Source organism: Micromys minutus (genome assembly GCF_963924665.1).
Source record: "Micromys minutus genome assembly, chromosome: 9".
In the NCBI taxonomy this organism is placed as follows: Eukaryota; Metazoa; Chordata; class Mammalia; order Rodentia; family Muridae; genus Micromys; species Micromys minutus.
Window position 1 is genome coordinate 17415306 of NC_137978.1, and position 23999 is coordinate 17439304.

At 39.5% G+C, this 23999-nt stretch overlaps 1 protein-coding gene across 2 annotated transcripts in view; it reads left to right on the top strand.

The window, feature by feature from the left end:
* The window catches only part of MLLT3 (MLLT3 super elongation complex subunit), a 250096-nt gene that overhangs the window by 202256 nt on the left and 23841 nt on the right, over positions 1-23999 (top strand). Inside the window, exon 1 of one of the 2 annotated variants that reach the window (XM_080921002.1) lies at positions 16636-16754. The exons of the other annotated variant lie outside the window; for it this stretch is intronic. The gene's annotated coding sequence lies outside the window, so the exon portion shown is untranslated. Of the gene's footprint in view, positions 1-16635; positions 16755-23999 lie in introns of those variants that run through there. 2 annotated transcript variants of the gene reach the window in all.

Consider the following 23999-nt stretch of genomic DNA (forward strand, 5'->3'; position numbering starts at 1 on the left):
CAGGAACACAGGAGGACCTGAGCTCCTCCCCATGACCTCATGGAGTCTGTGTGCATATCCTGAGAATCATGCTGGCTTTCTCGCCCAATGAAAAGAAATCAGACTCCCCAGTTCGTGTTCGTGTGCCTTTTAGTGGAAGCTGTGCTTTGCTTGCGGTCCCTTCGTCCACACCCCAAGCCCATGTCTGGTCATATTTTTTTCTCAGCAAAAGTCCAGTAGTGTAAAAATGTACCAGCACGCACGCACACACACACACACACACACACACCCTCTTTCCCTCCTTACAAACTCATACTTATAATGTCTTAACTCTGAACACATATGAGCAGTTGGGGGCAGTAATATTTGGTCTGTCCCCTCTGGAGGTGGAGTAGGTGGCCCATAAAGGTCAAGATAACTCGCTGTATAAATAAGAGATGGCTTGGCTCCCACATAAGTACACAGGAGAATATAAGCCACCCTTGTACATGCAAGTTCATACAGTAAGATCCTGGGAGAACTTGAAGGCCAAAGTTAAGAAGGCGTGTAGGTGGGACTGTGTGGTGGCTGCCTTTGTCTTACAGCCTGTGGACTTGGCAAGTGTGAGAGCTCTTCAGAACTTTCTGGAAAACCCTTCATAAAACTGCTTCTATCATGAAGAATATTAAAGAAGAAAACATAACACAGGGAGAGCAAAGACTACAAATTAATCTTTTATTGTGACAACAAAAAGATGTGAGCCTGAAAGTCCCCCAAACATTTGCTTCTGGGTTTTAAAAAAGCAAATAAATTCAGAGAAATTTCAATAACAGGATGTTGAAGTGAAAGACATTTCTGCCTCCCTGTTTCCTACAGAGGACTGTGCAGAGGCCTGATAAAACAAGCATTTTGGGACCACCTTGTTTATCTGTCTTTGCACGGTGAAATACGAGTCCATTCCCTCTACTGTTTATATGTGCTTTTGAAATTATTGAAACTGGTAAAATGCCACTTGTGTATAGTACAGAGTGACGGCCACCCTCGCCCCCACCCTGCTGCCACCGCCTGTTTGCTTAGGTTGCATAATCATCAAGACAAATTAGTTTAATAACTTTAATTTGATAGGCCAGTGTTTATTCAGTGATCATGCTTGCATATCTGCAACCATACAGTTAATTGTTTCCTATGTATGTAGATGAGTCAGCATGGGCAGCACTGAGTTAAACTGAACAGCCGACTGTACAGCAAAGGTCAGGAGCCTACAGTGTGTTCCCTGGAAAAAATAACACCTTAGTGTTACTTCATGTTGCCACTGCTGTCCTCAGATGCATAATTATGCTCACCGGCAGGCTAGGCAGGTAGAACATATGTCAGAGTAGTTTTTACCAGAGTCATCATTACTTCTAAACAGCAAACTTAAACCCAAATTCATTTCTCACCATAGGAGTTTGCATCTATTTAGAGAAAAAGTTACTATTCGGAGAGAGAAAAAGTCCCCACAACCCTCTTTTTCATTTTTAACTCATCGAACTTGATCATATCCAACTCGCCCCACCCTGTGGACTCCTTCCACCTCTATGTCCTCATGTTTTTATCTTGTGCGATGCTCTGATTTCATTTGCTTCTGCTTCATGAGCATGGGCAACCTACCAGGGACCACAACCATGCAGAAAAATCAACCCTCACTTTCCACAATCCATCCGTTACCAATGGGCCCTCAGCTATTGGGGTACAATGAGCCCTCACCAGTCTTTTCGAGCATTTTTGACCAACTTGATCATGGTCAGTTAATGACAGCTGCTATGAGTTCATGAGTCAGATTGTGTCCAGATAAACCAGCATTTCTCAGCACTTCTCACCTTAGATTCTTTCTGCTGCTTTTTCTATGATGTCCCCTGAGCCTTGTGTGGTTAATATCGATGTCCCACTTAGGACTTTTTCTCAGCACATACTCCAGTTATGACTCTCTACGTTGACTGCTGCTCACTGCAAAAAGAAGCTCCTCTGACCAAGGTGGACAGCAGCACTAATGGATTGGTATAAAAAATAAACGTATACAGGGCTGTTTAACAATGTTTCTGTTTAGCTAAAGCTGTTGTGGGTTTACTTACCTAGGCCTGTGACCTCCTCTGCCATGTGCTTTTTGTGACCAACTTATGAAACCAGGCATGAATTTGTTCCAGGGAACAGGCTTGATCTTCAGGAAAAACAAAATCAGATGGTTTCTCCCATAATGACCGTACCACCATTGCAACTGTGGGTATATCTTTCTTGCCAGCATATTCCTTTAAATTAAGGTACAATCTCAGGACATGAATTCAGAAGCCTGTTGTTCTTACAGTAGCCCATCTTGCATGTCAAGACAGCTGTTGGGAACCTTTCCTGTCTATTTCTTGGGCCTTATAAATGGGAATCTATTTGCTGCTGGGTTCTGTCCAATCATTCTTCTTCCCAGAGAAGTAACCACAAGTTCTGTAACTAAATTAAGTGAAAGTCTTGTACTAAGAACTGTTCTGTCAGTCTACCCCAAAGGTCAAATAAATGACCCTCACATCAAAAATCAGTATAGCTATTCCCAAATGACTATTTTTAGTCCTATTTGTTGGTAATTATATCAGTTAAGTATTATATAAATTAGTAATGTATACAACATGCTGTTTCCATGCAAACCAAATTAAGATTTGAAAGAGAGTCCCGTAGGAAAAAGAAATTATACTCAAAAGAGATACAGGGAAACATCTTAAGGCTCTTGAGCCTCTACATTCTACCAGCCATGAAGATCCCTGGATTTCTGCTCATAAGAAGCAATCACAGATCATGTTAAGACATGAGTTGGACTTATATCTGACATTTCAGAACCTGTTGAAAACCTCCTGGTCATAAATCAAAAATTTAATGGATTAGTGTGTATTAGTAAGTGATACTTAATAAGATATTTAGGTATATGTATATTTAATGTGTTCTCATGTATCTCATTGTACTGATCACTAGCAGCCAACGTTGGTGATGGCTTCTTGCTCATAACCTAATGGTATCTCCATTTGTTCCTGATTTAGGACAAGCCATATTTCAGCAACAAGATGCTTTTGACTTTCCCCTTTTCCTTTGCTCCGTTGTCCATGATGATCTTGTAGATGCCTCCTGTGTGTGCACAGTTTCAGGCTGACTCATAGGTTCTTTCTCGTCGGCGACACTACACCGGTTACTATGTGCCTTCACTGTGCATCTGCAGACATTCATCTTTTCTTTGTGTTGAGTTCAAACATCTTTTCTACTAGATAATTTAAATAAACAACTAATTGTCATTGACTATACTTAGCCTATTATGCTGTGGAATTTTAGAAGGTACTGTTCTGTCAGACTGTACACGTAGAGCCACTGGTTTTTCTTCATTTCTTTCCTCTCCCTCTGTTCGCATGTTCTGGCAACTACGATTCTATCATTACAATTATGAAGTCAGTGCTCTTAGCTTCCACTGTTCAAGAACATGCTATATTTTACCTTTGAGGTCGTTTTTATGCCACCTACTGAAATACCTTCTATTTCTGTCCCTATTATTACAAGTGGCAGGATTTAATTTTTCATGATGGGAGAATAATAATTATATTGTATTTATTTATGTGCCATATTTTCTCTACCTCATCCATCTATCAATGGGCAAGTCATGTGTTTTTTAATAAAGTAAAAAGCTGCTGTTCCAGAAGGAGTCCTGAGACCTAGTGTCAGACTTGCACTCCTTTTTTGGAGCTAAATGCTTATTAATATCTCTGAGAATTAATTTTACAGTCTCTGAAATACGAATACTACCTAATAAAGTTGTTCACTGAATTAGTAGGAAACTAATGGTGTGTGGTATTTAGCTTGTGCTTTGTTAATACTTACAGAATCACGTGTCCCTAAACATTTTCTCTCTCGTAATAAAATGGTCATCTAGATAGTACACAGCCTCCTAGATTATAAAGAGTTTGCACAGTTTTTGAGTGCTGTTAAAAATGTTAAAGAGATGCCTTTGTCTGCAGGATATGATGTGAAAATGCAGTGGTCTGAGTATTTTATTGTTTTAGTTGGCATTTCTCTTCTGCTTCAATAGAATACAACGATGAATACTGTGTTCACATGTGTAGCTAACATTTAATTGCATGCTTCTCTCCATCTTATGGATTTTGTAGATGAGGATTTCTTCTCTCTAATGAAAGACTCTGTGATGATCCAGCCACAGGGTCCTGTGTTCAGAAAACTGTGTTGTACAGTTTTTTACTACAGGGTGGTTTTTTTTCACCCTGACACCTATCCGAAACTTAGTCAGCCCTTCCACAACTTAAAGACCATGAAAACACACATGTGGCTAGGGGGTGGCACATTGTTGTTACTGTTACTCTGTCTTCATTGTGTGTGGTTACTGCTCCAGTAGTGAAAGAAAGGCTTATCGTTGTTATAGAGAAAACACTTACATGTGTTTAACCCAGATTTCCTTCCTGAATGAGAGAGGGAGAGAGAAAGAGAAATTCTTTTTTTCTGATCAGTTCATTTACGGAATAGAGAGCACATAGCCAAGATAAAAAGGTTACACAATTTTGAATTAGATTCATAACTCTATATTTTAAAGTAGCTTTTTAAAGCTACCCATAAAATGCCACTTTACATCTGGCATCGGATCTATTAAATCGACTACTATGAATATGTAGGAATATTTTTTTTGAAAACTCCTGTGGTCTTGTAAAGCCTCCAGGCCCTTATTAGCTGAAAACTCCTGCCTTCTGTCAGGGCATGGAGCCAAGGTACGATCCTTAAGTAGATAACGTTTAGCATTTGAAATAATAATAATGAAAGACAAGTCCATGTGGAGCTTTCAAGTTGCTATCCATTGAAATATCCGTATGGAGCCGGAGGCCGAGGGAGGAGATGAAGCAGATGTCAGGTTTGTTTTACTGGGATGCCCTGCCTAACCACCTTCCCTCTGAAGAGGCTGATGCCCAGCATCCTGGGGAGCCGGTGACTAATTCATCTGATCCATCTGCTGCCTTGGGAGGCTCTATGGACTAGTTCCTCCAACTGTTCGTATCAGCAGAGAATGTGACCTTACTTTATTCTGGTGGGCCCTTTTTCTCACCTGCTCTTCTCACACATGGTTCACCTTGGACTGAAACCTCCCCCTGAAAATTTCTTCCCCCACCACAGAAAAAAAATTAATTGGAATAATTCCTTTACTGAACCCTTTAAAAACTAAAAAAATAAACTGGCCACAAATTTTTCTTTTATCTCCTTATTGGCAGAGTTTAAAGGCATTTTCTATGTTGGACTAAGCATTTGTTAAGCTACCGTTCTCTGTGACAATAAGCAGCCCCAGCCAAGGTTTAAGGAAGCTACAGCTATTTTGTGTTCTGAGAACAGCAGGTCTCCCTCCAGACAGTGAAGCTGTTCAAAGGACATGGACTACTGTTTTCTTTATGTGCCTTGAATTTACTTCCTAGGGGAACTGAACTAAATAGCCATGATCCATCAATTCCATGATCCATCAATCCCCATCTCTACATCTTTTTTCTGTCAACTCTCTGCTTCAAGGTTAGGCCACCCATTGGCACAGTGCCTAGACAGAGGGCTCCTACCTCTCCAGTGTCACCTTCACTCACTGCTCTCTTACGTAGTATTTATGGAAGGAAGGGCTCTTCTGTCTCCTCACCCCAACAAGGAGCTAATATCTGAAACTTTGAGTCTGATTCTAGGAGATGAGCCTCCATTCCAAGTGTTGACCCCACTCTCTTTGGGATCCAGCATTTGATGTTGCAGCCTACAGCCAGAAGCCTGAATAGGAATCTAGCCGGCTCTTCTGAGTTGTGTAGATCAGAGTTCTAGGATGCGCCCCATTTTCCTCATTTGGAGAGGAAGTGGAATGGTGCACTGAACAATTTGGTAGAGGTGCTGTGGGTCTAATCAAAATGAAATGTTTTGAAGATGTATTATTAATCAGTATTAAATATCAAAACATCTAAATGATGCCAATCATACTTCAAGTAGGGTCATCACTTTTTCTTACTGCTGTGGTATTCTGCGACCTTAGAAGTACATTTAACTGTTACAGTTAACAGATTGGTACCTTTTTTAAAGGGACGAATAATTATTTTATAGATTCGTTTTTTTTTCCCTTTCAACTAGTGTTACTTTTCCAAGGTTAAAAGTTGTTACGTCCAGTCCAGCCGCTGGAAACAGGGAAGAAGACAGTGTACACATTTACAGGTTCTTTGATGCTGTAGAACCTAAGACCTTTAGACCTTCATTTAACGAGCCCCCATTAAAACAGTATTGCAAATGAGTCATTAAGGGATGCTTAGGCTTGGACACAGAACAGCCAACACCCAAACACAGCAAGCCTAGCTTCCCTCATGAATCCACAGATACCAGAAACTGTCCATTGGTATGTTTAGTGTTTCCCAGAAAACTCTAGAACTGACTTTGAAATAAACAGTAAGGAACAGCTTAACAAGACCGTTACTGTCTACTGCCAGGTTCTAAGTGGTTACTGTATCTAAATAATCTATCTTCTTTGTAAGGTTGAATACCTACTGTAATGACTCCTGGTACTTTAATAATTCTTAGGACATCGTAGTAGCATGATCAAGCTGGGAGATTCCTGGTGTAGGACCATACTGATTCTTAAGCTCGTTTAGAGTTCAGGAGAGCCTTCTGGTGGGTCCATGAAGAGATTTCTGAAGGGACAATACTTTACAATTTACTGTGTTGTTTTGATAGCAAGCTTTATAAAGGTAGGTAAGCTGTGCTTACCAGTTACTCAAAGCTAAGAGGTCCTATATTCCACTTAACCCCAGAATTATAATAAAAATCTTGGTCAACTATAAGTAACCAGGCTCAGCTCAACCATGAAATTTAGATCTAAGTTTAAATAGGAAAGATAATATAAATACCTTTCTTTAAAATGGAGTAGCTGTTCTGATTGGTAAAGGATGCAGGGAATTGGCCTTAGAGATTGCTTACCTGGAGAGATGTAATATTGCAGGTTTTCATAGACTTCGAGCTGAATGTGAGCCAGATTAATATAAGACTGTACAGGAAAATCTGTATGGAAAAGTGCAGCTCTTTTATCAGATTGCATCTGGCTCCTAAGTTTGGTGGTTTGTCTTCAAGAGAAAACAGAACAGAAACATTACCAGGCTCTGGGGCATGGAGAAACCAGTGTGTGACTTAAGGGGAGTTGCTTAGGAAGGGACATAGTAACTGGTTAGCACTCTGTCCTCTGAGCATCTCAGTGTGCTCTGATAGGCAGTGGATTTGGCTTCTTGGGAGGTTAAAGGACTCACTTGGAGAGGGCAAGGTGAGCTGGGGGGAGGCTGTGATCTGGGGAGGCCTTGCTCTACCTCATGAGGTCACTGATTGTTCTTGTAAAACTGAGCTGGATGTTCCTCGTTAACCTCGTTTGCCTTTAGTCTTCTCTTTCCTTACCACTTTTCTGCCTTTGGCCTTATGTAGTACCTGGGCTCCAGTGTATTCAAACATTCAAATAGCTAAGTGTATGAAAGGAAATACTCAGCAGGCAGAGGCAGGCAGATCTCTGAGTTTGAGGCCAGCTGGTCTACAGAGTTCCAGGAGAGCCAGAGCTACACAGAGAAAACTGTCTCGAAAAACAGAAGCAAACAAACAAACAAAAAATAGATTCTGAAGTGTATTTATGTAAAGAAAACTTGAATGCTTCCTATTTGTTTATTGGATGTCTATTAGTGTTGATGTTTCCTTTCTGTTAATTTTGCCTCAGAGAACTGTTTGACAGTAATAAAGTCACTTTGTTTAAATCCTACTTTGTTCTAGGAAAGACACATTGATAGGGGCAGTGCTACTGTGCAGCTCACAGAGTTCTGTATAAAAAGAGGTAGGAGTGGAAAGCAGGGTCAGGGAAGGTAAGCGTCAGCTCTTGCTCATAGGCTGGCATGCCTTTTGACATAGATATTGGTGACCTGGGACAGTCATTCCCTGTGCCTCAGGCAGGTTTCCCCACTTCCCATGCTCACCTGTACTGCTTGTTACAGCTGCTTTGAAGTCTCTCAGTTCATGACACTCGTGATCCCTTCGCAGGATCTGCCCTCTTACAGAATAGCTGTGTGTAGAGACATGACCCTTGTTTACCTCCATCTGCTAGGCCTGCTCTGCTTCCTCCCTCTTTTTCTTCTACACACACATGACCAGTCACCTAAATATGATCTTATTCCTCCAGAGCGACTGACCAGTGTCAGTGGGATGGCGCTTGCAAAATTCTATAGGAAAGCAGGTAAGACCAAACAGGAAGTCCAGCACTGGGGCTGCTATGTCTCTGTCCAGAGTGGGCTTGAGGTGAGCTGCGCTGTGCCTTGACCTGGTGATAGTTACCTCAGTGTGTGGCTATGAAAGCATTAACTGAATGCTCAGCTTGTTTTGTGTGTTTTTACTACATTCAAGTGGCATCACAATTAACCTATAAGATACCTTGTCTTATTATAATTATGTTTTCCAACTGATTAATTCATGCTCCTAACTTTTTTTCTTAAAAGGAACTGTTTCCTTTTAAGCACGTTAGAGAAATTGCAGTTTTTATGTTTGAAGATTTCTTGATGTGTTCAAATATTAAAATAATACGTCAACTTTTTAATTCACTTTGCATCCTGTTTATTGCCTCCTGTCTGTTTACCCAATCCCACAATCCTTCCCCCATGCCCCCTTTCCTCCTCTGAGCAAGTAGGGGCTCCCTGGGTATCCCCCACCTTGGCATATCATGTTTGCAGGGCTAGGTACATCCTTTGCCATTGAGGCCAGACCTGGCAGCCCCGCTAGAAGAACGTATTCCATAAACAAGCAACAGGTTTGAAGATCGCTCCCACTCCAGTTGTTCAGGACCCACATGAAGACCAAACTACACATTTGCTACATGTGTGCAGGGAGGCCTAGGCCCAGCCTATGTGTGGTCATTAGTGGTTCAGTCTCTGAAAGCCCCAAGGGTCCAAGTTAGTTGCCTCTCTTGGTCTTCCTGTGGAGTTCCTACTCCCTTTGGAGCTTTCAATACTTCCTCCATAAGAGTCCGCAAGCTGCGTCCACTGTTTCACTGTGAGTGTCTGTATCTGTGTGAGTCAGCTGCTGGGTGGAGCCTCTCACACACTCCTGTCCAAGCATAACAGAGTATCATTAATAGTGTCAGGGCCGGTTATTGGTTGGCTATTCTCTAAGTCTCTGCTCTATCCTCCATTCCAGGCCAGTCAACTTTAAACCATGTACTAGAACATGATATTGGTTTAGTCAGCACAAAACTGTAAAAAATGTCAACACACTTCAGACACATGAAAATATAAGTCAACAAAAGGGCCATCACACACACACACACACACACACACACACACACACACACACACACACACACTCCACAATAAAACTTTAGGTTTTGCTTTTTTTACAAACATGGAGAAAATTAAAATTAATACTCAATTTTGGGTATAATACTTAAATTTACTACCTTTTACTCTAAACATGTCAACATACATTTTGTATTTTCTAATGTATATTCTTAACCAGATCTATTTAGTTTAGTTTTTTATCTGCTGCTTCATATTTTATATATTCTTCATTAAGTTGCTGCCAAATTCACCATTAAACCCTTCTGGTTGATCTTCATGACATTTCCACTTACTGACTGGCCACAGTATTACCCTGGTGCTACCAAATATATGTAATTAAATTCTATTTTAATCTTTTGCAATGTGAGAACTGAATCAGCTTGGCTTGGTGGCATACTTCTTTAATCTCTGTACTTGTAAGGCAGAAGCAGGTAGATTTCTGTGAGTATGAAGAAAGCCTGGTCTATACAGCAAGACCTTGTCTCAAAAACAAACAAAAACCTAAAGAACACAAGGAGTTGAATCAAATTGAAGAAGAATTAGGTGGAAATGTTCAGTGTTGTTTTTCCAAAAGGCTTTTAAACTGTGCTGTGCTGTGAAGTAATTTTGCTACCACTGAGGAGATGTTACTGAACCCCATACACACATTTGGGAGATAACTTTTTACTGACTCCTTTAAGTCAAAACACTGGATTCCCCTAAGATATGCTCATTGAGTTTCTTCCAAAGATGAAAATAAATAGATAAAAGTCAGCTTTTATTGAAATGAAGGTTTCCAGTGTAGGATGTTTATATTCAGAGTAGTACTAGCACCAACATATACCCATTAAGCTCTTATTTTTAATTTCCCCATTTTCTAGAGCCTTAGGCATCTACTAATCTATTGACAGGATTTTCCTATTCCGAATAATTTGTATTATAAAATGTCTATAGAATATTTTTTTAAAGATGTGGTCTTTTGTGCCCAATATAATTATAGACATGGTATTTTGAAGGCTAACACATGACATGAACAAAATTTAATTCCTTTTTATGACTGAATAATGTTCTATTGTACCATACCTTTAAAAAAGTTATTAATACTTGCTATATGATTATTGTCCGTGTGAGTTTATGTGTTTGTGTGTGCATTGGTACACTCAGTTGTGCTCACACACAGATGGCCAATCTTGTCTGTCCACTGCGGATTTGAGATTGCAGCTTACAGAGCCTAGCTTGTTACTGGATGTTACTTGGGCTCTGAATTCCAGTCTGTGTGATTGCGGTGTGCTTTGAAACACTGCACCATCTGTCCATGAATATTTGCATTATTCTTAAAGTTGGCCTGTCCTGAATGATGCCCTCATGAGAAGTTAGGGTCCCATTTTCATGTGGATTCCATGTAGCCTTACAGTCTCTCACGTATGATGCATTCCTCTCTGATTCTACGGCAGCATTCTGGATTCATGATGCTCTTGGTGATTCTCCTGTTTCCCTGTGACCTGGTGTCTTGGGAAATTTGGAGACTCTGGTAGATGTTGAGGGAAGTGAGTTATTTTTCATTTGAGTAGATCATCCCATTGACCTAGTTACTACCAATATTCTTACCACACACAAAAACGATGGTAAGCTAATGGTCTCCGTTACAGTTTTATGTGTGACAGGAGAAACTCCTTCAGTTTGCTGGCACACAACTTTTACAGGAAGTCCTCAAGGAGCTCATCTACTGGAATCATTTCCCCCACAATTCCTGGTTACTTTTTATGTTCAGCAATTACATAATTATTGTTGTTCTTTAATGGGAAGTTCTCTTAAAGTAAAAATAGATTAAAAAAGAAACCCTACCATTCTTCTTCAATTTTTGTATTTTTATTATTCATTTATTATTTATTATTTATTAATTTGAATGCCACTGGTTGGTTTATTAGACTAACTGCTCACAAAAAATAAAATAAGGTACAGATTTCTTATTCATCCAGGACTTAATCCTACTTTTTAACTTGAAGAATACAAATGAGTCAGTTTAATTAAAACTTCTCATGTAGGGAATTTTTCCTAGGAGAAAATAAAGGCATTGATTGATCTTCCTTAGAGTCAGTTTGAACCTGGAACTGTGAGCTGAATGACTTGGTTGGCTGAGATTTTTAGTACTAGCATTATGATGAAGCCTCTTTCCTCCCTGCCAGGGAAAGGAGCACATCCTGTATTTCTGTTTACAGACCTTGGACTTCACAATATCTAAAGCTTACTACCCATTTTAAGCGCCCAACTTATCAAACAGTTAATGGATTGTACTTGCTAAAAGAATGACCTTTGGATAGCTCTGTTGCTGGAATTTGCAGCAACTTAGCATGTTTATAACTTACCCTTAAATGCCATTTTACGCCAAGATCTTGCTATATTAGCACTAATTGTTTATCCAGTAAGGAGTAATTTATCCATTCATGAGACTTGTATTGGCATATAAGAACGCCCTCTTCAGGATAATACATCACAGTTACGTCCTTCACAGTAATTCCAGGAAGCGTGGGCAGCAAAGCCAAATCATTGCTCTTTCAGGATAAAATATTGAGCCGCCATAGGACAGATGCTCTTAGATGAACAGAAAATGCATAGCTTATGTTTGGGGTCATTAAGCGCCTACCCCGAAATATTCATTTCACAGGGGAACCAATATGTTAAATCAAAGAAGAGAAGTATGATCTAGCAAGGTTACCAAATCCCTTCCAACCGCCAATATGCAGCTGTGCTAGGTACCCATAGATCGGAAGTAAACTGTAACCTGTCTCCCGAGACTCATTCACTGCTTGGATTTATTAGTAAAACCTTATTAAACACAGTTATGATCATTTGTTCTCATTGTGGGCTTCTTTTATGTTCAGAGACCAGAATTGAGTAGTTCTAGCACTGATTGGAATGCCTGCGGAATAGAAATCTTTATTACTAGGCTCTCATGGGCAAAGGTTACCAATGCCCACCATTTAGAGTATGCAAAGAAAAGATTCTCCTTCAGTCCTCATCCTTAGTACGACTGTGGAAGAAAGTGACTAATACAGATTTTAAAATAACTCATGCACAAAGCAAAGCCTACACCAGAAGAGTCATAGGTATGGAAAGGAGAACACGAAAGGCCATCCATCTCAGTACATTAAGATGGGACAAAGCACAATATCTGCATGCGTATGTGGGTGTGGGTGTGCATGTGTGGGTGTGGGTATGCATGTGTGGGTGTGCATGTGTGGGTTTGGGTGTGCATACTTGAGCCTGTTTTTCACTACAGCATTAGAATGACCAACATTAATAGTCACTAAAGTAGACAATCAGTATATATTTTTTAAACTGGGACTTGGTTTTGGTTTGGAATAGTCAGTGTCTTAGATGTTCATATAACGGTGTCATTCCAGAATATCTTTAGAATAGGTAAGTGATCTGGACATCCATGGAATGGGCTGTCATCTCCAGTAATGTCTGTGGCAGCTAAAAGCTTCTATAAATAGGCTTTGTCCACTCCTGTAAGCTCCGTTCCTCTGGAGATTAGGCCTCCAAACACATATTAATGGCAGGACCCAGAAAATCTTGTTGGCCTTCTCCTTAGCTAAGCTGTAGTTAAAGCAGAAAAGTCATTCACAGATATGCCCGCACTCTTCAGGGTTAACCTGTCAGAGTCTGAGTTTATTGGCTTCTAAGAAAATAGACATAGGACTGCTGAGTGGCACATTTAAATGGTCCGCAACCCCAGAATTCTGCGTCTCTGCCACTCTTCGGCATAGTGGAGGCTTTCCCTACACATAACAGTGCTGTCGTGACTGTGCTCACTGCAAACCCTCTAGTTCAGATGACATTATAAGAAGTATTTTGTGTCTTTACTTGTTCTGTGTCTGAAATACAGAAATGGCAGTATCAGCTGGAAGTGGAAGTCTGGTTTCAATCTAGGGGAGTACAGACCAATCCACTAGAAATAAAGTGAAGCAGATCACTTAAGAGGAGGGTAGAAGCCAAATACCCCAGGGAACTGAAGAAGCACTGGGTTAAAGAGAGACCCTTGTCAGACCACTTGTTTTTACAGTGGTCTTGAATTGTAACTTTATTAAAACGCAGCACCAATTACTTGGTGATACATGATTATGTGAGGCGTTTTCTTCCCCCTTTCTCCCCAAAACACTCTCACACATTTGCTCTTTCTCAGGATCTTTCTCCAGTTCTCAAAATTTCATAGTTGTCTGTATTTCTTCTTCTTCTTCTTTTTAATCTATGGTTAGAGCCCCTGGGAGGTTTTCTCCTTCCATTTTAGTTAGACTGTTGATGTTTTTCTCATTTAGGTCTTCTTAAGCTGCCATGTTCAAAATTTATTCATCATCTTCTTCAAGGTTGGTAGTAGGTGGGCTGATCCATCTGTTGGTGTAGTGTTGTTAAGAATCATGAAAGATGGTCAGGTTGCTTCTGGCTGGCTTCCTCCTTCTGTTATCTCTTCCTTCTCCCTTCTCTCTCAGCTAATGCTGCTGTCACAGAGGGTTGTTTCATCTGAATGCCAGGCGGAATGCCCAGCACTAGGAATTCTTTCTGATATATGTGTGTGTGTGTGTGTGTGTGTGTGTGTGTGTGTGTGTGTGTGTGTGTGTGTGTGTATGGAAGAAACTTTCTCAAAGTTCATTATTTTTAGCATATGTTGGAGGTTTTGGTTAAGTACTTTATTGTAAGTTTCATCAGTAAATAAAAATATTTCACAACTTCCCAGTCCAAACCCACTTTCACTTCTAGGTGAAATTTTACTTGACTATCAACTTCCAAAAATCAACAGGGGGTGGTGCAGATAACCTAAAGTGAGAGCATCACACAGCAGGATTCCCCAGCTTCAAAAGCCATGGGAGGGTTTCCATGTAGCTGGGGATTGCTATATTTTCTGTACTCTTTGTAAGTTAAATTTGGTTTGGCAGAGAATTTTGGGGAGTAGATAAAGTTCTGTAAGTAGAACACTGCAGTTTCAGCCAAAGAAAACAGGCTGTAGATTGGATGACTCTATTTGATTTATTAGTGCCATATGCATGGCTTTTTGATCTTGATTCAGTAAATGAATAAGTTGATACATATCATAACTCTGTCATATGGGAAAGAAATCTTAATTTGCCTGTAGTATTGATAATAACATAATTATCCAACACCTGCATCCCATTGATGGTAATTCTGTTAGGTTACAGTAAATTTTAGTTGTATATACAGACAGCATTAACAAGTTTGGGAATGGCACTGATGCTGAAAACACTCTTTATTTTCTTGCTATGTCACATTGGCTTCTGTCCATAACAGAATCTCCTAAGAGAGCAGAGGATGAGGCTAGTAAATTGTGCTTAAAGGGAAAACAGAAATAGCTCGACACTAAGGCTATCAAATGATAAGTTCTCTATGCAGTCTCCATTTGTTGGTACAGCATAGGGAAATGTTAATTAAACGTGAGGGTTCACTTTGCCTCAGAATTCTTCTGTGATACTTTTATAATATTCCTGCTACCAAGAAGTCATCATCCATGTTTGTCTTTTTATTCATGAGAACCATTACATATGGCAAAAATGCCCAACTGTATAAAGTTGAAATGAACTTTCAAGGACCTTATTATGCTCAAGGGTGGACCTTATTCTTGATATTTTTGGAGTCACATTCTATGCAGGAGAGAAAGCCTCTCAGCCCCACGCCATGAATCTCACTTCTCGGTGAATTCTGAGTAATTACATGACCAAGCATTTCTTGCCTGTAAATGTCTTCTGCTAGTCTTTTTCTTTCATATTTTAAAGTTTGATTTTATGTGTATGTGTCTTATACCTGCTTGTAGGTCTGCCCACTGCATGTGTGTCTAATATCCACTCAGGTCTGGCTCCCTCAGAACTGCAGTTAAACATGGTCGTGAGCCACCATGTTAGGTGTGGCAACCAAATCAGGTTCTTCTTCAAGAGCAGTGAATGTTTTTTAAGTGCTCAGCCATCTCTCCAACCCCAGCACTTACCTCTTTAAAGATTGAATCTTTGCATCACATGTTTGTATGAAGTCCTGTTAGAATTCCCTGTGTCTGAGACACTGAGATAGACAGTACATAAAAGCTCCTTGCTTGAGAAGTTAGACCAGTATAAAAGAACTCACTGTCTTTCTTTGAAGTGCTGAGCATATTCAGGAAAGAGGTGGGTAAGCCCAGTGGACTCAGGGTAACTTTTCTTAAATCGTAATTCCATAGTTACTCTTCATGATGATGGGAGTGGCTAATATGTATCATTTGTTTCCTATTCTGCCCTCACCACTTTGACACAGTGTATCAGTGTCATCTAAATAGAGTGACACCATGAAACTCTCTCTACCCCATTAAAAAGGAAGGGCCGAGACATGGGCAGGCTGCACTGCTTGGCCAAGGTCACATGGCCATTATATGTTGGAGTCAGGTGTGATGCTTCTGCGGTCTGAACTCTGGCTGTGTTCTGTTCCTGCCATCTCTGTGTTGAGCTGGAATCTTCAGAGTACCTGAGGTTAAGCTAAAATGCAAAACTCTGTCAAGTAGAACATAATTATCTTAAGATTGATTGATTTTCTTTTTAAATAACGTGTGTCTCTGTCGTAGAGTGAATAGCTGCATTTGCTTTCTGCTTCTTGATTATAAACATTCAATACCCGTGCACATTTACGCCTCGGCAGCCTTGCTGGCATAGTTAGCAGCCTATTGTGAACAGTGAAATATCTCTGTTGCATCTTCTTAGTTACTAGGAAATAAGAGTCCCATTTCTGAGTAGGAACTTAAAAAGTTCACACGCAGTATCTTCACCTTTAACACACTAAGCTTTATTTGCACTTACAATAATAAGGTGATGGTGTGGTAATTGCACTGTTTACTGAACAGGGGTGTGTGCTGCTATAGATAGGAGGGGCAGGTCCCACAGTTAAAGCAGCCATATGACAAAGATCCTGGAACCCTTACACAGTCACTGTTTATTTTATTTAATATTTTATTTCATTATTGCAAGCTTCATAAAGCTACATTGGCAAATATATATATAGTTTTTCCTGAAAATGTTGGTATCAGGTTTATTTTAGAAAATCATCTGTGAATACAGAGTAATGTGGCTGACGGTCTGGGAGTAGTAGGAGTTAAGTGTTTGACATCTGATCTCTAGCAGAATGTCGCACACTGCACATACAGTAGTATCAGATAGAAGAGACTGTTTCTAAAACCGCTCAGGGTAGATGTTTGCTTTTGATGCGACTGTGTGTGCTCGTAGGGTGAGCAATTGCAAAGTCATGGCCATGTGTTTGCTGTCATTTAAACTGCCAATCCAATCTAAATATACAGTGGGCGCCTAAGCAGAGCGCTTTCCCTTTCAAGAGAGTCGTTGTACCAGCATTCAGTTCCTTCCTGACTTGTGAACTTGGGCACGTCCCCGTTCCTGAGGGCTGCACGGTTTGGTTTTGAAAGAGGTGAGGATGATTTCTTTGGTTGCTCTATTGCTTGATTTTGAAGGCCAGCTGTATGTAAAGTTTATTTACCATGACTAGTAATTAAATAGGAGTTCCTAAGATGTTACACATGGCGATAGAAAGAAGTGATGGAACAAAGGCACAGATTATGGAAGAAGTCAGAAAAAAATTTCCCATTTTAGACCATGAATTTGCACATCGAATGCCTAACCTAATAGAAACAAAATCTGAGAACCTTGTATGCATAGACAGTATTTTATAATATGTCACTGTATGAAGGAGCCCTTGATACATACCTTTCCCCACAGAGTCAAGTACAAGAAAAATCTTTCTCCTATAACTTCAGGACATTTATATACATTTTAAGGCCATTGAATATTAATCTTAAAATTAATATTAAAGAAATGAAAGTTTTTTTTTTTCCTTTTTGAGACTGTATTGCTGAACAGATTATCTTACTTTCTAAGAGATACTGAGGTTTAAAACTGCCAACACCCTATCACTCAGCAAAGTATAATGCTGTTTCTCCTTTGTCATAATTATGTAAAAGATCACTTTAAGAAGTCACATTGTGAAGAGACCTTTGGTCCAGTGAAGGCTCATTTCCCCAATGTAGGGGAATGCTGAAGAGGTGGGAGCGGGGGGTCACATTGCTTAGATGGTTTAACTGTTCACATAATTTTATGTTTAAAAACAAATACTGCAAAACTTTACTTCTTCCAAAGAATTAATGACACTCCTGTCCTCCGATTATTAGAGTAGTTGATAAAAAATTAGTTATCAGTTAAATGTATATGGAAATATTTTTCAATTTGTATTTTAAAATTAATGGCTGTAAATTCTTATCTAAAAATATATTTTTATTTTAAAGGTTCTAAACATGTTTTGATGGAATTTGAATTGACTTTCAGATTATTTGCATGACAAATATAATGTAAAAAGTTACAACATTTAGAGACTATCTATTCATTGAGTGCCATTAGATCTTTATACATGGATAATAACATTTACCATTTTCCCATAAAGAAAGATGAGTTATTGAGTTATGTATTTGGACTATCAGAGGTCATGTTCATTACTCAACAGAAATAACTATATTCTGAAAATATAGTCAAGGAGATTTTTCCCCAGGTGAATCTGTATAATTTAATGCAGTCACATGATATCCAAATAGTTAATCTTGTACATAAATGGGCCACATAATTGAGTATAAATGCTAATGCTGACACGTTTTTCTGGTCAGATGGAGTGTGTTGGGTTTACCTACATGTGGAGGTATTTAAAAACACAAAAAGACATTTGGGCGTGCTCTGTGCATGTGTTTGCTGTTTGGTTTCCAACATTTGTTTCCGTTTGAAGTGTTTGACTCTGATGTGATGTTATAGGGACTGCAGCTGACCAGAGTGGGCCATCCAAGGAAGACTGGCCCTTAGTTTAGAGCGGTGAGCAGAAGGGCCCCCTGCCCTCCCACCCCCACCCCTCCCCCTGCACTTCACACACTGCAGTCTGCTTGGCTTACCCGGACATTCATGACAATAGTGTCAGTGTTGCTGGGTTTCCTCCACAGACTTAGTTCAGAAGGAAACACCGCTTTTAGACTGATTTAACTTCCCAGTGCTAATTTAGCTTTCTAGTATTAAGCTTGCAGGAGGGCACAATTACATACTTTGCACGGTTTATAAGATGTAAACAGCCAGTCTCTCAGGAGATATTTAAGACAAGTGTGTTTAAGTAAAAAAAAAAAAAAAAAAACTGGTTGTTGTTGCTGTTGTTGTTGTTTGTTTGTTTGTTGTGTTGTTTTTACAGAGTATTTTATGTGTGACTAGTAGCTTTCACAATGTTGGAAAAAAATTGAAAAGGAATGTTATAAGGTAAATGTCAAAGTTATTAAATACCACATACATTTTTTAAACACGTATGCTTAAATATACACTAAGGTTCATAGAGTTGAACTTCTCCTGAATGATTCTACAGGAACATCTAGGAAATGATCTTGTTTGAGAAGGCTGGAAACAGGGTTTGATTTTTTAAACCATGTTTGAGATATTGAAATTAAATGTGTTTTTTGAGGGCCGATTCAGAAATGGTTCCAAACCATCCTTCAGGAAAGAAGCAGATCCTTTGGGTTACTGCTGTACTTGAAAGTGAGGACTTTGAACCCTCATTAACTTGTCTGTAAGGAAAGGAAAATGGAGGAGAGCAAGAGAGACTGAGAAGACCTCTAGCTGGTGGGTTCTGAGCTGCCATTGTTGAAGGACATTCTTTGAGCCGATTTCAGCCATTAAAAAAAAAAAGTCTATTTGGTGATTAGTAACCAGTGGGTAAGAGCAGAAAGCCCATGTGAATAAAGACCATAAATACTGAAGTCCTTGGGATAGCTGACTATAAACCTGTCAAAAGCATTGGGTAGTGACAAAAGATAGCTTGGAGGAACAAGAAGTGTTAGCTGCAAGGCAATGTTCCATGTTCATCCATATGCATGGATAGAGGATACCGCTTAGTTTCCTTCAAAATCGAGATTCTTCTTGGATTCAGTACCTGCTCATCATTATTTATTTGTCTTGCATGGAGTCTGTGTATTTGAAATCTGTGGCTGCCTGTGTTTGCTGGTGGGAATCACAGTGCTTGTTTAAAGATAGCTTGTTTCCAAAATTAGAGCCATGATTCCCGAGACTCATGTTTAGATCCATCAGGATCTACTTACTTGCTGAGAATGTCAAACCTAACAGCAGTGAGTGTGTGGGGCCCGTGCATGTGTGTGTATGTCTATGTGTGTGTCTGTGTGTGTGTGTGTCTGTGTATGTGTGTCTGTGTGTGTGTCTGTGTATGTGTGTGTGTGTGTCTGTGTATGTGTGTCTGTGTGTGTGCCTGTGTATGTGTGTGTGTGTGTGTATGTGTGTGTGTGTCTGTGTATGTGTGTGTGTCTGTGTGTGTGTGTGTGTCTGTGTGTGTGTCTGTATGTGTGTGTGTGTTTAAAAGGCAGATGGTTGGGAGTTAAATGCTGACAAATACTTTTCTCTTGATTTCTAAAATAAAGTCTAAGGTTCATAATTCTTAAATATTTCTCCCTAAGGGGAAAACACTGAGTAATTAAAAACAGAAGTGTGCAAGACTATACTATAAACTGTTCTTACTCTTCATGTACAATGTGGAGATCTAGATGATGAAAGTCTTATTAGCCTGACTAAATTTAAATTTGCTGTTAGGATCCGAGAAATCTATACGTGATGATGTCTTCATTCTGAACTGAAGATGATGAATTCTTCATTCTGAACTCCTGTTGTTTGACCCCAGCAATGGTTAGGTGACATTGAGTGACAGTGTTAGCAATCTGAATTCTATGTTTTACTGTATAAACTTCAAGTTTAAATGTGTGTTTGAGAGATGATTTGGGTGGATGTAAAGTATTGTGCTTCTCCAAGTGTGAGGATTTTTTTTTTTTTTTTTATCAACTTAGGGTATTTGCTTTTCAACATCCTGGCTGTGAGAACTACACATGTCATTCTTGTGAAGGGAGCAGATGTTAAAGGTTCTTGCCCCTGCCTTCGTAATCCCAAACACCCTTTAAGAAGAGAAATGTCCTATTACCCAAATAGGGATCTTTCTGATGGTGAGAAGAGGCGGTAAAAGGCAGTAAATCTGCCTTCTCATTATGAAGTGCAACAATAGATTGATTTGTGAAGAAAAGCAACTGTTAGGCTTATATAAGATGTGTGCATGGAGGTGCAGGTTCTCCTGCAGCCTGTCACAGCAGCATTCTTGCTATTCCCGACAGGAATCTAATATTGCCATTGCAGAATATGTGATTCTGAACTCTACATTTGTAAAGGGCTTCACTGAAAACAAGACAAAGGAATCCACCTCCCAGTGTTTTCCCATGAGAACAGGCTAGTCAGTGTACCATGTCTGAGGGTTTTGTTTTGTTTTGTTTTTTTAATTTTATTTTTCATTAGGATAGAGCAGACATCTTTTAAATCGTTTCATTTTTTATAGATATTTTGTTAAATCTTGCAACTTAAGTTGAAGATAATGTAAACATGGCATATTTAAATGTTTGGCAGTTGCAAGTAGTTTTGCTTCACACTTTTTTGAACAAACAAGATAGAAGTGGAACATCATGGAGGACCATGCTAACAGTAATCGTTCGCTTCTCAGGGACTGCATAAAACACTTGATGTGAAACTTTTGTCTTAAGGAATTCTCTAGGCATTTTAAGATCTTTTAAATAAATGTGTGTTCGGTTGTGATAAGAAACTCTGTTAGGCTATTTATATTTAATTGAAAATCTTAGATCCTCTGGAGTCCAAGCTGAACTTAAGCATAAGACATTGCAGAGTGGGAAAGTTTGCAGACTTGAGTAAATTGTGCTGACCTCACACCAGCCTTCAAAGGTTAATGGTGCAGTTTTAAGAGGGTAAATTACAGGAGTACAGATGATGGTTATCGGTATGGTTCGTACCTAGCTTATTTCTCTCAGTAACCAGACTGTAAGAACTATACATTTCCTCGTTAGGATAATACCTTTGTACTAACATACAATGTACAAGAAAGCACTTGCAAAACATTTGAGTTTGAAAGGCATGGACAGAAAAAAAAGAGGGTTTCTGTCCCTTTCTTTTGTTCTTCTGGATTATTTCACACACTTTTTCATAAGCACGTGTGTGTGCACTCAACACCCAAAGAGTTTTGAGAGGTTTCCCCCATTTAGAGAAAGTAAAGGGAGTAAGTATATTGATAAATCTATTGATATCTTAATTAGGAAGATAAAGGATGTACAAAGAAATTTTGCAACTAGTAAGAATTTTGGTTGTATCAATTTATGATGAGAAAATATTGCATTTTATACTTGGTTATGATCAGACAGTTTAAAATCAATTATTTTTTTCCAGCAGATTTTAGTTAGTTAGGAATTCAAAATGTGTAAGTCATAGAAATATGCTCTTAGCAAATAAAAATTTTTAATGTTCCTGCTTTGATATTAATTACATGCTTTGTATTTAATGGGAAATAGCCCATGAAACAGTTCAAATCTTAAGACTACTAGATGATGTTTAAGTGGTCATTCATTGTAGGTCTACTAGTGTCAGACAAATGCTCTATAAATGTCCAAATGTCTTCATGGCCATTGTTCACTTGGTAACTTTGTAGCAATCTACTAGAAATCAGTTTTCTTCTTTTCACTCCTTTATGAGGTATTTGACATTTTGTTACTTGTAACTTTTTCTTTTGTAACCATCTTCAAACTCCAGGTGGGGCTGAGGAGGTGGGAGGCTCCACACACAAAAACTCCCAGCATTACAATTAATCGTTATGTTTAATGTCCAGGTGTTAAGACTCCACAGACTCTTTGCTCAGATGTTTTTGGGCATATGGTTCTATGTGGTCTGTTTCCAGGTGAGTTTTCACACTCCTAAACCCCTCAGCAAGTGAGGATTCTTAGCCTGTAATCTCTTAGAGCACATCTGGCACATACACCATGGTGCAGCCACTGGAGGTTTTGAAACAGCACATGTTCTGACTACAATAGTCAGTAGCAGCCTTCAAAGCAAGACTGGTGACGAGAGATAAAAGACTTGAGGCTCTTCTGCTTAAACAGAGGAAGCTGAAAGAAAATTACAGCCATCCAAAGTGTGGAAAAGGGTCTTAGAAAGAGATTTATAGACCCTTGTTCCCCAAGGCAGTTTCGTTTCCTAATGAGATTTTGTGTTCTGGGACAGGGTGTGGGGACTGAAAGAACAACAACATTTAATAATAATGATGAAGGTGATAGCAAGGGAGGCAACAAGTGCAGCTGTTAAAGTAGGGATGCTTCGATATAAAGCCAATTAGCTTAGCATCCAGGACAGTTTTTATGTCTGAAAGTTGAAAATATGATAGAAATAAGGACTTCTTGTTTCACCAGCAGTTGCTGGAAAGGGTAATTCTTAGTTTCTTGCTGTGTTATCAGAAAAATAGTGGGCACAATAGCATTTGATTGAGTAACAGCCCAACATGTGAAAAGTGATTCTGGCTTAATGGCAGGCTCGTTTAAAGTTTTAAACACAGGCCGAGAGCCGGCTGGGGCCGAAGGTTTGAGTAAGCCACAGTAAAGGTGCAGCTTCCAGAGCCCTTTTCTTAAGCTTATTGTGTGTCCAAAGAAAAGGCTGTTAATGTGCTGCTTAAAACGTTTGCTCTATGATGTTACAAGGCTGTGTACTGCAGAGTTAGGGAAATAAAACAGATTACTTTTGAAAGCAAATAATGTTGTACTCTATTGTCTGATACATCCTCTTAGACGGGCCAGTGTCAAGAACATGGGGGCAGCTTGGAGCAGTTTCCTGCTGCTGAGGTTCCCAGCCAGGACTCTCATGACTACTGGGCAAACATGAAAAGTCACTGATTGCAGTACAGTGAGTCCTGGGATGAAGTGTTTGCTTTATCCAGTCCTTTGCTTTGGGTGTGGATCTTTAGATGTCTCTTGTAGGTAGAGATTCTTTCACAGAGATACAGACAACCTCCCTTGACACTAATGTTCTATGTGTTCTAAGTGCTGCTTTAATTAATCTCTCATCGAAGTGACCGATGTAACAGAGAGGAGTAGTATAGCAGAAACCAGAGCAGTTGGTTGTAATCTATGTAAACACCACCCTGTGGATGCTTCATTTTACTGCTTCAGCATCACTGGTTAGAAGGAAACTGTTGGAAATGCCTTGCTATGTTTGTCCACCTGACCCTTTACCATAAACTCGAGCAATACATTTAGTTTAGAAGTGCAAATCTGTGGAGCCGGAAAGGCTTTCCTCTTGTCTTGCAAATGTACCCCATCTTGCTTGGGAAGAAGCTGGGGTGGGAACCATTCTCAGGTACTAATTCTTTCAAGGATCCTGAACTCATCATCATGAAGGCTCATAGTTATGACCTCCTTCTACCTACCAGAAACTCTAATATTAGAGTAAGGACCTCGGTAGATCATAGGAAAGAACAGAGCTGAGTACACAAAACCCACCCTTCCTCATATAAAGCAAATGAAACAAAAGAACATGCCCGAACAATACAAAGATATGCTAAGGAGGAACTAGTATTGATCCCGTGTTATTTTCATATATCTCCCTGTAATAAGATCTTGATCCCTTTGAAAGCATTTTATTAAAAGTCCTCCTTTGTATTCCTTTTACAAGTCGTAAAATCTTCTTAACCTCAGTCATCTGTCATTTGACTTTGGCCTTTTCACTTACTGGCATAGCTGTCTGAGAGCATCACCTGGCT